The following is an 11,262-nucleotide window of genomic DNA, read 5'->3' as shown; positions in this document are numbered from 1 at the left end:
ATTCCGAATTGAAAATTCGGTTTAAACTGAATTTGGCCAACTGCACAGGTCATACAGCCCAATTACAGGTTGTTCACCACGTAGCTATGTTCTTTCTACAGGTGGTCAGCTGTCCTCTCTTATAGACGATGACCAGCCTCATCTCTCTTCACCTCACGAGATGGTGCTAAATGTCAGGAAACCAGCAGCATCTACACGAAAGTCCACCTGGACCATAGCCCATCAAGCTCATCGATTTAACCCCCACCTGCAAAGTCAATCATTTGATAGTTTTTGCATCAGCCGAATAAATCTTTGTTACTCAAAAGAAAAATCTGAATAAATCTTTAAAATAAAATACTACATCTATTCTAAAAAGATTAATAAAATTATTCTGACTCAGTTCGAGTTCATGTTTCTATAATATGCACTTGTTAATTATTGAGTAAAATGCACCATAGGTACTCAAACTATTGTGTGGTTTCTAAATAGGTACTCGAACTGAAAAACCTACCTACTAGGTACTCGATCTATATTTTTTGGTCACCAGCAGTACTAACTTGGCCACGTAGGCAACATCAGCTCATGTCCAAGCCACCCTGGACGCCCATTTTGCTAAAAACCCCAGCCAAACCATCCATTCACATTCACAGATCATTACATATGCTAAGAAAACCACCCAACCTAACCATCCATTCACATTCATAGGTCCCATTTTATATGCTAAGAGAACACACCATCCGAACCATCCATCCATTCACAGTGACATATATTGACTGAGAAACCATTTATTTTCACAGTTGTGGTCATTACAGCCAAGATGTCATCAGCAAACTAGGAATTGTTTTGTTGCTTCCATTACATATGCTAAGAAAACAGCAAGTTGCTGCAAATGATCTATACCTATATGAGATCACTACACAAAAGGCAACTATAGTTGCTGGACAAAAGGCAACGTATAGTTGCTGGACAAAAGGCAACTATATTTCCTACACAAAAGACTACGTAAAGTGTTGTCTGGGCTATCCTACTGTCCAGATTGACCTCTCTTGGTCTTACCTGTCTTCTTACTAGGGGCAGCACCGTTGTTCTTCACTATCTTGGTCCTTGAGGTCCTTCCAGTCTTTGTTGCTGTTGTAAGTGGAGTATGCCTTGCTGGTGGGAGATTGGAAATGATGTAGGTAGAGTCTGGCAATGGTGAAGTAGATGGAATGTGCCTCATGTTTTGTGAAGCCTGAATACAATAGGTTACATCAGTTTTGTGATATGCCAGTAATAAATGGTTGTGACTGAAACTGAAATGAACATTACTGGTACCTCATCTAGTAGTTGTGACAGCATGGGGTTCTCTACTTGGGACATTACTGGTACCTCAACTAGGTTAATCACCTCCTAAACCAATAATAAAGTTAGATAGTTACATTTGCACATGTAAAATGTATGGTTGTGGCTGTGCACATACCTGGGAATGACTCACCTCATAACTTGGTTGTTGCTCTAGCTCAGTTGTAGTTGTAGTAGCAGTTCTAGTTGGTTTTTTTGTTTTCTTAATAGCTGGTAGGCCTGCCTTCTTTGCTTCACACCTAGCTGAGTTATGACCAGTTTGTCCACAATGGCTGCAGTGCATGATTACTCCATGTTTGGATAGCCTTGGTCCATTAGGACCTTGAACTTCATGTGCTGCCCTTTTTCTTGCCTTAGGTGGTCTGCCTACCCTCTTCTCATACTTAGGTGGCTGCACTTCTGGACCTCCAACATTCTCCCAGGAAGATTTTTCAGAACATGGATATATGTTGCAGCCATATGCATTTTTGAATGCATCAATGGAGTAACAATTTGGGAGCACTGAATCTTCTAGGATTCTTTCATGCTTCAGACAAGAAATGGCATGGCTGCAAGGTATGCCTGTCAACTGCCACCTTCTGCATTCACAATTTTTGCCCATAAGATCAACCACATACTGCCACTCTCGGTCATGAACTTCAAAGATACCATTCCCACTTGGTATAGGATAGCATGTGTTGGAGAAATCAGCATGCCTAGCTAACTTTTTCCTGATCTTTGGGCATATGGCCATTCCTACCCATTTCTCAGTCACTTCTTTCTGTTTATTGTAATGCCTGATCATTAGTTGGGACTTGATCTTCTGTATCATGGTCAAGATAGGTAGTTTTCTAGCTTCCAAGATGTAATTGTTGAAAACTTCACAAGTGTTGTTTAACAGGATATCACATTTTGGGTACTCACTGAAAAACGCTCTAACCCAAGTGTTTGGTGGCATCTTCTCTAACCATGCATAGGCATCCTTGTTGAGCACTTTCATTTTCTCCATTTCCTGGTTCCACCTTGTTACTGTACTTGCTCTAGCACATGCCCACAGTTCATTCTTCAAGTTTTCCCCTTTGAAGTGGCCTTGGAAGTTTGAGTACAGATGCCTAACACAGAACCTATGCTCAGAGTCAGGGAAAACTTGCTGGACAGCAGGGATTAGTCCTTTTTGTTTATCTATCATTATGGTCCAAGGAGTGGTGTTGTCTATGCCAAGATCCTATTTTAGTGTCTCTAGGAACCACTTCCATGATGCTAGACACTCTACCTCTACCACTGCCATGGCTACAGGAAAGATAAAATCATTTGGGTCTATGCCTACAACAGTGAGTAGCTGTCCCCCAAATTTAGTATTGATGTGGCAGCCATCTAGACATATCACTGGCCTGCATCCACTGAGGAAACCCCTCTTACAAGCATCGAAAGACACATAAAGTGAACTGAAGTAGCCATCAAGCAAGTTCAGAAAGAAGCTACTACCTGGATTTGACTTCCTGAGTTCATGACCATAGTTCCAAAGAAGATTGAATTGTTGCACTTCATCTCCATAAATGATGTTCCATGCCATCCTTCTTGCCCTACTCAGCTTCATCCTAGAGGGGGTCAAGTTCAACTCCAACTGAACTGTCCTTCCAAAATTGGTCAGGCTCATCTTCTCATCAGCCCTAAACTTGTCCAAGTACTTGTTAGCTAGCCATTTTGCAGTGCACCTCTTAAGCACCCATTTCTTCTGACAATGGTGATCACCAACATAAGATTTGATCAAGAAACATTCCATCCTAGAATCAAATGAAGCATACAAGTACCATGGACAACCAACATCACAATGAGCTTTGATTCTGGTATTGTCATTCCATGGCATCTTTATCTCCACCCTATGTTTGATACTGTATTCTGTAATAGCCTTTCTTAGCAGTTGTACTGATGCAAACTTCATTCCAATTTTGAAAATAGGGTTCTGCAGGTCCTCTAGCCTGAAGGTCTTCAAATTCATCCCAACCTAGCCCTCTTCCTCAGCTGGTAACTCCAACTCATCCTCATCAGATGATAGCTCATCCCATTCCCTAACTGTTGCCATCTTCTCTTTACCATATGGAGCATTTCTCTTCTTCCCTTTGCTGACTACAATGCCCTTGGCTGCACCCTCATCAACCACCCCATCATCAACATTGTCATAGAATAGGTCATCATCATCATCATCAACTTCATAGTCACTGTCTAAGAAGTACCCATCTATACTGCCATCATTGTCACTGTTGTTGTTGTTGCCCACACCATCTCTTTCAGGTGGCACCTTCCTAGGACTTAACATTTTGGGTAGTGTACCAATTGGATTCAACACAATGTCTTTGTCAAATGAATTATAGATATCAAAGTACATCACAAAGTTTTTGATCTTATATGCAAATTGGTTCATGATTTGTGTATCTGCATCTGAGTCTACAATTCTCAAACCAGTAGGCACAACCATCTCAGGCAACAACCAGTACACCTCCACATTGTCAAGTCCATAACCTAACATCACACTAATCTCATCAACTGCGAAAAAACGCCAATACTTCTCTTTGATATGGTCAAACCAATCAACCTTGCCATCAAGATAAATCTAATCTTTACCAGACCCACAGAAAAATCCCCCATGGTGTATTTCCACAGAGAACTCGTCATCATCAGGCCCTAAACATTCAGATAAACCTAAAGTTCAGTGCTTTGCCCTGACAACCCAATCTATGCATCAAATCCATGTACTACCACACCAAGTTTGCGGCACTTACCATAAACAGGTGCTGGTTCCTCTTCCAATCGCCGGCGACCGGCCATGGTGCCGTGCCGCATCGCGCCACACCTCCCACGGCTTCAACCAAACCTCTTTATTTTCCTTATTACTACCAGAATCTTGTTGTCCATGGAGGGAGGCACACGAACACACCTGATTCTTGTGATGGCGATGATGTCCTTGGCCTCGGCCTGCTCGTGGCACCCGCTCGCGGAGCGTGGCGACCGCGCCCCTCACGAGGCCGCTCTTGCCCCCATCTGACCCCCGCCAAGCACACCCCTCATGAGCACGCAGCGAGATGGGGAGGTGGGTAGCGGCGAGACTGGAGGGAGGCGGGTGGCGATGAGATTGTGGGGGAGGGGGCGGTGAGAATGGAGGGGCCGGTGGCGGCAAGACTGGGAGGGCCGGGCGGCGGCGATTTCACGGGCGGCGGCGGTGTATCGAGAGAATACGAGAGAGAGAAGACCGGCACGGGAGACTTCAGGGATGGGAGGGGTTTCAGCCGTACTGCACCTAGGGACCAAGAAGTGACCGGCCACGTTCGGCGGGGGCGTTTCAGCAAAAATCCCATGACGATTGCGATGCTGGTGCCTACGTGGCTTGTCCACCTAAGCTGTTGTTGCCTGCGTGGCCTAATCTTGTGCTGTTGGTGACAAAAAATATAGATCCAGTACCTAGTTGGTAGGTTTTTCAGTTCGAGTACCTATTTGGAAACCACACAATAGTTTGAGTACCTGTGGTGCATTTTACTCTTAATTATTATATGCACTTGAACTTGATCATGTATGCACTTAGTCATGCACTTGGTCTACGGATCGGTATTCCGTATTGAGTTTTTGTATATCGACCGTGTTCGATATAAATCCGCTCGAATTGGTTCGTTTTTGAAATTCTCGATAATTCGTAAGTTCGCGTTCGTTTTCGTGTCCGATTTTACCGTTTTCGCTTTCATTTTCGTATTTCAAATATAAAAGTAGAAAACAATTTAGTAGTTTTTTTTTACCGTTTCTGACCGTTTTCATCCTTACGTGTGACCCACCACCAGCGTGGCAGGTGACGTAGCGCCATGCGAGCCGAAACCATCTTAAAAACCATTGGAGAAAAAAACCATCAGACAGACTACGCACTGGCACCAAGACGACGTAGCGTGGAAGGTGATCAAGCTCAACAACGCGAATATGCAATTTTTGAACGGTAATGCTACCATCTGAAAGGTCGGACGTCGCGCTTCACTCCCTGCTACATGCGGCGCTCACCTAAAAAACAAAATCAACTCCCACACGCCTGGCTCCGCTCCTGCAAGCGGGCGCTCGGCTCCGCTCCTGCATGCGACACTTGATTGCCAACCCTTCCAGATGTGGCACGCGGCTGCCCTCTCCTGGTTTCGGCGCGCGGCTGCATGCGAGTCGCGGCGGCGCGGTTGCCGGCCCTGCCAGGAGCATAGCCGCCTGCGAGTCGTGGCGCTCGGCTACCGTCCCTGTCAGGCACGGCGCGAGGCCGCTGTCTCCGGTGAACTCCACATACCGACGAGCGTCCATTTTTCGAAGCAGCAAGGAGATGTTTGCGCTGAAACTGCATGTTGCAAGCATCTATTTCAAGTATTTCGAATATTTCAGAGGTATGTTGCAAGTGTTTCATACGGATGTCGCACAAGTAGATTGGGATGTTGTACCTGTTGAAATGGTTGTACACATATGTTGGAAGCTCTTGTTCTCAATGTTTCATCTGTTTTTTCGACGCATGTTACATGTGTGTTTATCTGGACGTTGCATATTTTTCACACATATGATGCAAATGTTTTATCTGGATGTTGTGGATGTTTACAATGGTTTCAAGTGTTTTTCAGATATTTTTGAAAGTGTTTCAGACGAATGTTTCAAATGTTTCATTTCTTTTTGGACGTATGTTGCAATTATTACATCTAAATGTTTTAAAATTAGATCGAGTGTTGCATCTCTCTCCTCGTCTTTTATGCTGTGTCACCTCGGTGTCAGGAGCGTGAAGGCGGAGACGGCCTCCACTGGCATGAGCAGACCCACATACTTGCCGGTGGGCGCAGTAAGCAAGACGTGGGTAGGCAAGCGCGGGACGCGGGATGAGGGGCAGCGGCGCAAACGTCAGGACGGGAGGCCTAGTGTCTGGACGTCCACGCCCATTTTCTAATTCTAATTAGATCAAACTACCGCAATAGCTAAGGATGGACGAGGAGTTTTCCTCTGTTTATTGTCCCGTGCGGTTTATTTATTTATTTACTAGCAAATGTGTCCGTGCGTTGCAACGGGTGGAACAAGCTATCAAATATTTATGGAAATCGAGAACTGAAATGATACATATTTACGTTTCACTCTTTCTATAAAATTTTAAAGCTATAATTTATTAATTTTATGATAACTACGACATTCATAGTATAAGCTAATTTTATATCATCACTTTAATATTACATTGGTACATGCATATTAGACGCATTTATTTAGACTAATATAGACAACAAATTGTTTTGAATTATTTGGATCATCGGCTAAATCAGACTATAATAAAATAAGTTTTGTTTCTAATCAAAATTGCATCAATAACTTTATTGGTGTAAATCTCTATTTTTAAGGAAGAGATGACTTTCAACTGCTCATATTATTATTATATCTATCGTTTGCTTTTTAATATTTAATGTTAAAAAGAAAAAAGGGACGGAAAAATCAATCAGAAGTTAACGACAGATGCAATCTGATATGGAAAAAGGGGACCATGAAAAAATGGAAGCCAATCGGATACGGTAAAGCGGAAAAAAAGATAAATGCAAAGAAACTTCAGGATAGGCTTTATGTGATTTTTATTTTTTTATTTTTTTCAATTTGAATAAAGATTTCTATTTATGTTGTTCAAGATCAAAGGATCTATTTGGATTAGTATTCGTAGCTCTCTAGGACTCAAGGTAACCTTATCTATGTGCATATATCATATATATAATACATGAGACTTCTAGATAGTTTTCACATTTATAGAGTTAGTTAGGGAGGACATATAATACGGGAGACTTCTAGACAATTTTTACATTTATAGAGTTAGTTAGGGAGGACTGTACAAAAAAAAATAGGTGGAGAGAAATTCACCTCTTTAACTAGGTTCGTGCTCGTGCGTTGCTACGGGACAGCTAAACTTTTGTATTAAAAATACACGGATCGCACGATAAGATAACAATACTGTGAAAATAAATACCGACATTAAAGTGTCGTCCTTGGCGGTATCGTCCTTCAACTGTAAGCCTATATATTGCAAAAACAATGGTGCCACATGTAATACAATTCTTTATGATTGTAACCTCCACGCAAGGAGCTGAAAAAAAATCCCTATTTTACTTGTCCCGCACGAGCTTCTCCTCATAGTGTTGCTACGGGATTTAAAAAATAGTTAATTGTCCATGTGTTACCACATGATTAAAAAAGATACACAAGCATCATTTTAAATTTACCAACATGAATTAAAAACACAATCAGCTCTTTCTTTCTCATGGGACAAATAAGTTTCTGTTGTTAATGATCTCCACGACAACCATATATATTTTACAACATCCAGCCGGCTGTCCATCACATACATGAGAAAAATGAAATAATGAAATACTATTACATTTGGTCAAGGGTGATCATCTTATTTTTTTTAGAACATATATACCCATTCCTTTGCATTAAACCTGACATCATAGAGAGATGAGAAGTTGTCACTTTGACATGAAAAACAAGATAAGGCATTATGGGGAGAGAAATGCCACTCCCTTGACATGGATAAGATAGACATTTCAGTATGGAGGGGCACATGGTAGATAGCTGGATGAACAGATTAGGAACATCACCAGAATGTCCAGAAAAGGCAAAAAGGCATATCCTCCAAGCCAGTAAACTGAAAATCGCAATAACTGAATCGTGAAAAAGTAATGTTATTATACTATGAAATAAGCTCTTATCTGTTGCAAAAGAGTATATAGTCTCAGGGTTCAATCTAATATGTTTGCCGCCAGAACATATGGTCTCTGGTCTCGACTAACATTTAGTCCATAATCAACTATTTCACGACGCTGCAGTATCGAATGGCAGATTTCTTAAATTAACCCTGCTCCCATGAACGGGACCAATGCTAATTAAGAATAGGATTCGACAGGAAAGAAACAAGAAATGCTTCCAAAGATAGTCTGAAGCAAATGTCAGAAGTAGATCATTTGGCTTCAGCTTGTGAACTTGAATAGATGGTTCAGCACTGAGAGCTGGCCTCTTCACTGCAATAGGGGGGCCAACTTGCTGAAACAAGGGGGTCCAAGCTATACTCCAGTTTCTTCAAATAAAAGTCAACAATTGATCTTGATACCTGACAGTGCAACCATCACATGTTAGTTCATGTTATTACTTCTGTTTTCCTGCATCTGTGAAACTTCACATTCACCAGTGTTGGTATTTTTACTAATAAAAAGAATGCATTAAGTTTGATGATCAAACAATATGTTCATTATTCAACAAAATATATATTGGTTTGCAACACAAAGCCTCCAGCGGGCAGACATTATAGTATCAGGAAACTATGTTCTGTGTTAGTTGTAACTTAAAATATATTTGCAGAATAATGACTGCTAGATATGGCATGTGTGATAAAATTTTTTGTAGAGAGTTCATTTAGCCAAGATATATAAAGAGCTTATAACACAGTTTTTTTTGTGGGGAGCTAACACATAGTAGCTCATGTGCACAAGTGACTATCCTAGGATATAGTGAAAAGTTGTTTGTAGAAAGATATTAGCCTGCTAAATGTCTTGACCCTTGAAAACTAAATGTGTCATCACAAAAATACCTACTCCTTCCATTGCAACTTTTTCATATCAAAAATCACATTTAGATATCTCTTCGAAAGGAGTATTACCTCCTCAAATTGAAGAGAGATGTTGCGCTTAGGCAGGACAATAATTTTTGGAGAGGTAATCATTGTTGCCGCTTCTTTTTGCTAATATGAAATAGCTGAAAAGAGAGAGAGAGACAAAGAGCTATAGTGTAAAAATAAAGGCCCTGTTCGTTTGGGCTGGTTTGGCTTATAAGCCATGGCTGAAAATACTGTTGGCTGGTTTAGTGTGAGAGAAAAATAATGTTTGTTGGCTGATAAGCTATGGCTTATAAGTTAAATACAACAAGCGAACAGGCTGAAAGATGGTTCATATAGGAGGCAAATAATAGGAAACTGACTGCTTCGAAGATGTAGAACACGCAGAATATGACGAATTAAGAAGTTCATTTCTTCGTGGTATGAAAAACAATTGTACTGAAAATCATGAAAATAGCCAGATTTTAAAGTAACAAAAAAACCCTATATCTGAAAATAAGAAATCAGTGGGCATCAATTTCTCAATCGATGGATGCCACTACAGAGCTACAAAGATACATAGCTCGTGCATATTCGGAGGGAAAAAAGAAGCATGCAGATGGAACTGAAGCATGCAGATGGAGATGTTCTAACAGTTATCAAAGACAACCTCAAACAAGTTATAGATCTCTACAATTTATGTCTTGAATTAAACATACAGAACAACCAGATGCACGTACTAATCGCCATTCAATATTATTAGCTAGAATAGAAAGACACGGCATATTATTTCTCATACAAATTCACCTTACTGGCATTTTAGCATACAACTTGGAGGTGTAGAGAAACCAGGATCATTCCTTCCTGTAACAGACTGTCAGCCATCCAAATCTCACCATTCAAATGAAAAAAAAACAAATGAATATGTCACCTGTGCTTGGAAAGCGATGCCAGCAGCGTTGTGACGGCCTCTTGGACGGGATCACGCATGAAGTCTAGGGAACTGGAGCACCAGAAGTTTAGAGGCGGCAATGAAGGCTTTTTATAGATTAGTCCAGCACCAGAAGTCCAGCTTGCTTGGTTTGATGGAGCCAACCATGAGCTGATGGGTTCAGACTCCACTCCAACTCTCAGTGCTGATATTCTCGAGACACCACGAGGCTGCCTAATCACTGTGATTCCAGCAGAAGTAACAGAACGCTCAGAGTGGTCCTTATCCAACACAGACTCGGTAGCATCTATTGCAGTGGGCTTATCACCGCCACTGGATTCCATTCACGAGCCCACAAATCAAAAGAACGGATTTTCGAAGAATTTCACCTCCCATCATACGTAAAGTCCAGCTCCCAGATCAGGGGCGGACTTGGCGTGTAGCATGTGGGTTCAGTTGAATCCACAACAAGTTCACAGAAATAATTTCAATAATCCTTTCATCTGCAATCCTACAACATCAGTCCATCCACAGTCACCTCATCAGTACAAACGTTAAAACAAATCACAGATCTGTGCGGGAGAAAGTTTTACCTTGGGAAGCCTGGCGGCGTCGGGAGGCCATGCCGGACTAGCGTGGCTACTTGCCTCCGGGTCCCGGCGGCGTCGGCGTAGGGCGGCGGACGGGTGCCTTGGTATTCCACACAGATGGATCGGGGATTCGGGGGAGTGAGAGAAACGACGGGCGGTGGAGGCATCCAGCACCAGAAGTCCCGCTCCCATGCTTGCAGACGTCAACGCCAATGATGCAGTGACCGCGATGGTTGCCTTACACAGGAGCAGCGTCCCGGCATTGGCCGCGGTCGCACCGCCACGGACCAAGAGCCTCTTGTCGCCCTCCTCGTCTAGCACCAGCGCACACACACAGATCCCCAGCCGCCACATGCGCGCCCGCCGTCGGCTGCAGCCACGCAAGGTGGAGAAAACCGCATGGGTGAAAAAAAAACTCGCCCGGTGGGGAGATGGATCGAGGGGTTCCACCGCACCGCGCTGTTGCCTCTCGTCGGGCTGCCCGTGGAGCCAAGCTGCCGCCTTAGGTTTTCATTCTCGGAAATTAAAATTTATCGGGGGTCACAGATAAAGAGAATAAACATGATATATCGGAAATATCAGACCAAATTCAAATAAAATTTGATTTGAATTTAAGTAAATTTAAATAAATTTAAACAAAATTTGTACGAAAAAGATAGATATTTTTTTATCGGCACGTACGGATAAAAAAGATATATCGGAAATATCAGGAGATTTCGACCGATAAAGGAAACCATCCCAACAACCTTGCGCGTTAGCACTGCCCCCGGATCCGGCCCAATTTCCGCCCCCGGATCCGGCCCAATTTCCGGCGGCGAGGACGA

The 11,262-nt window shown here is 42.5% G+C and overlaps 1 long non-coding RNA gene across 2 annotated transcripts; it reads right to left on the bottom strand.

The window, feature by feature from the left end:
• Window positions 1-7,894: 7,894 nt before the first annotated feature.
• On the bottom strand, window positions 7,895-10,762 carry LOC136551068 (uncharacterized). Of its 2 annotated transcripts, XR_010782435.1 has the most exons (6): window positions 10,442-10,762; window positions 10,238-10,359; window positions 9,849-10,089; window positions 9,725-9,781; window positions 8,984-9,078; window positions 7,895-8,437 (listed from the first exon to the last, which is right to left on the bottom strand). It is a non-coding gene; the product is annotated as an uncharacterized lncRNA (long non-coding RNA). The 2 variants fall into 2 exon arrangements; XR_010782434.1 differs by having other exon boundaries at window positions 9,849-10,359; window positions 10,442-10,760.
• Between the last annotated feature and the right edge of the window lie 500 nt (window positions 10,763-11,262).

This window comes from Miscanthus floridulus, chromosome 4 (assembly GCF_019320115.1).
Source record: "Miscanthus floridulus cultivar M001 chromosome 4, ASM1932011v1, whole genome shotgun sequence".
In the NCBI taxonomy this organism is placed as follows: Eukaryota; Viridiplantae; Streptophyta; class Magnoliopsida; order Poales; family Poaceae; genus Miscanthus; species Miscanthus floridulus.
Note: the sequence above shows the minus strand (reverse complement) of the source record. Positions and strands in the feature narration are given on the sequence as shown.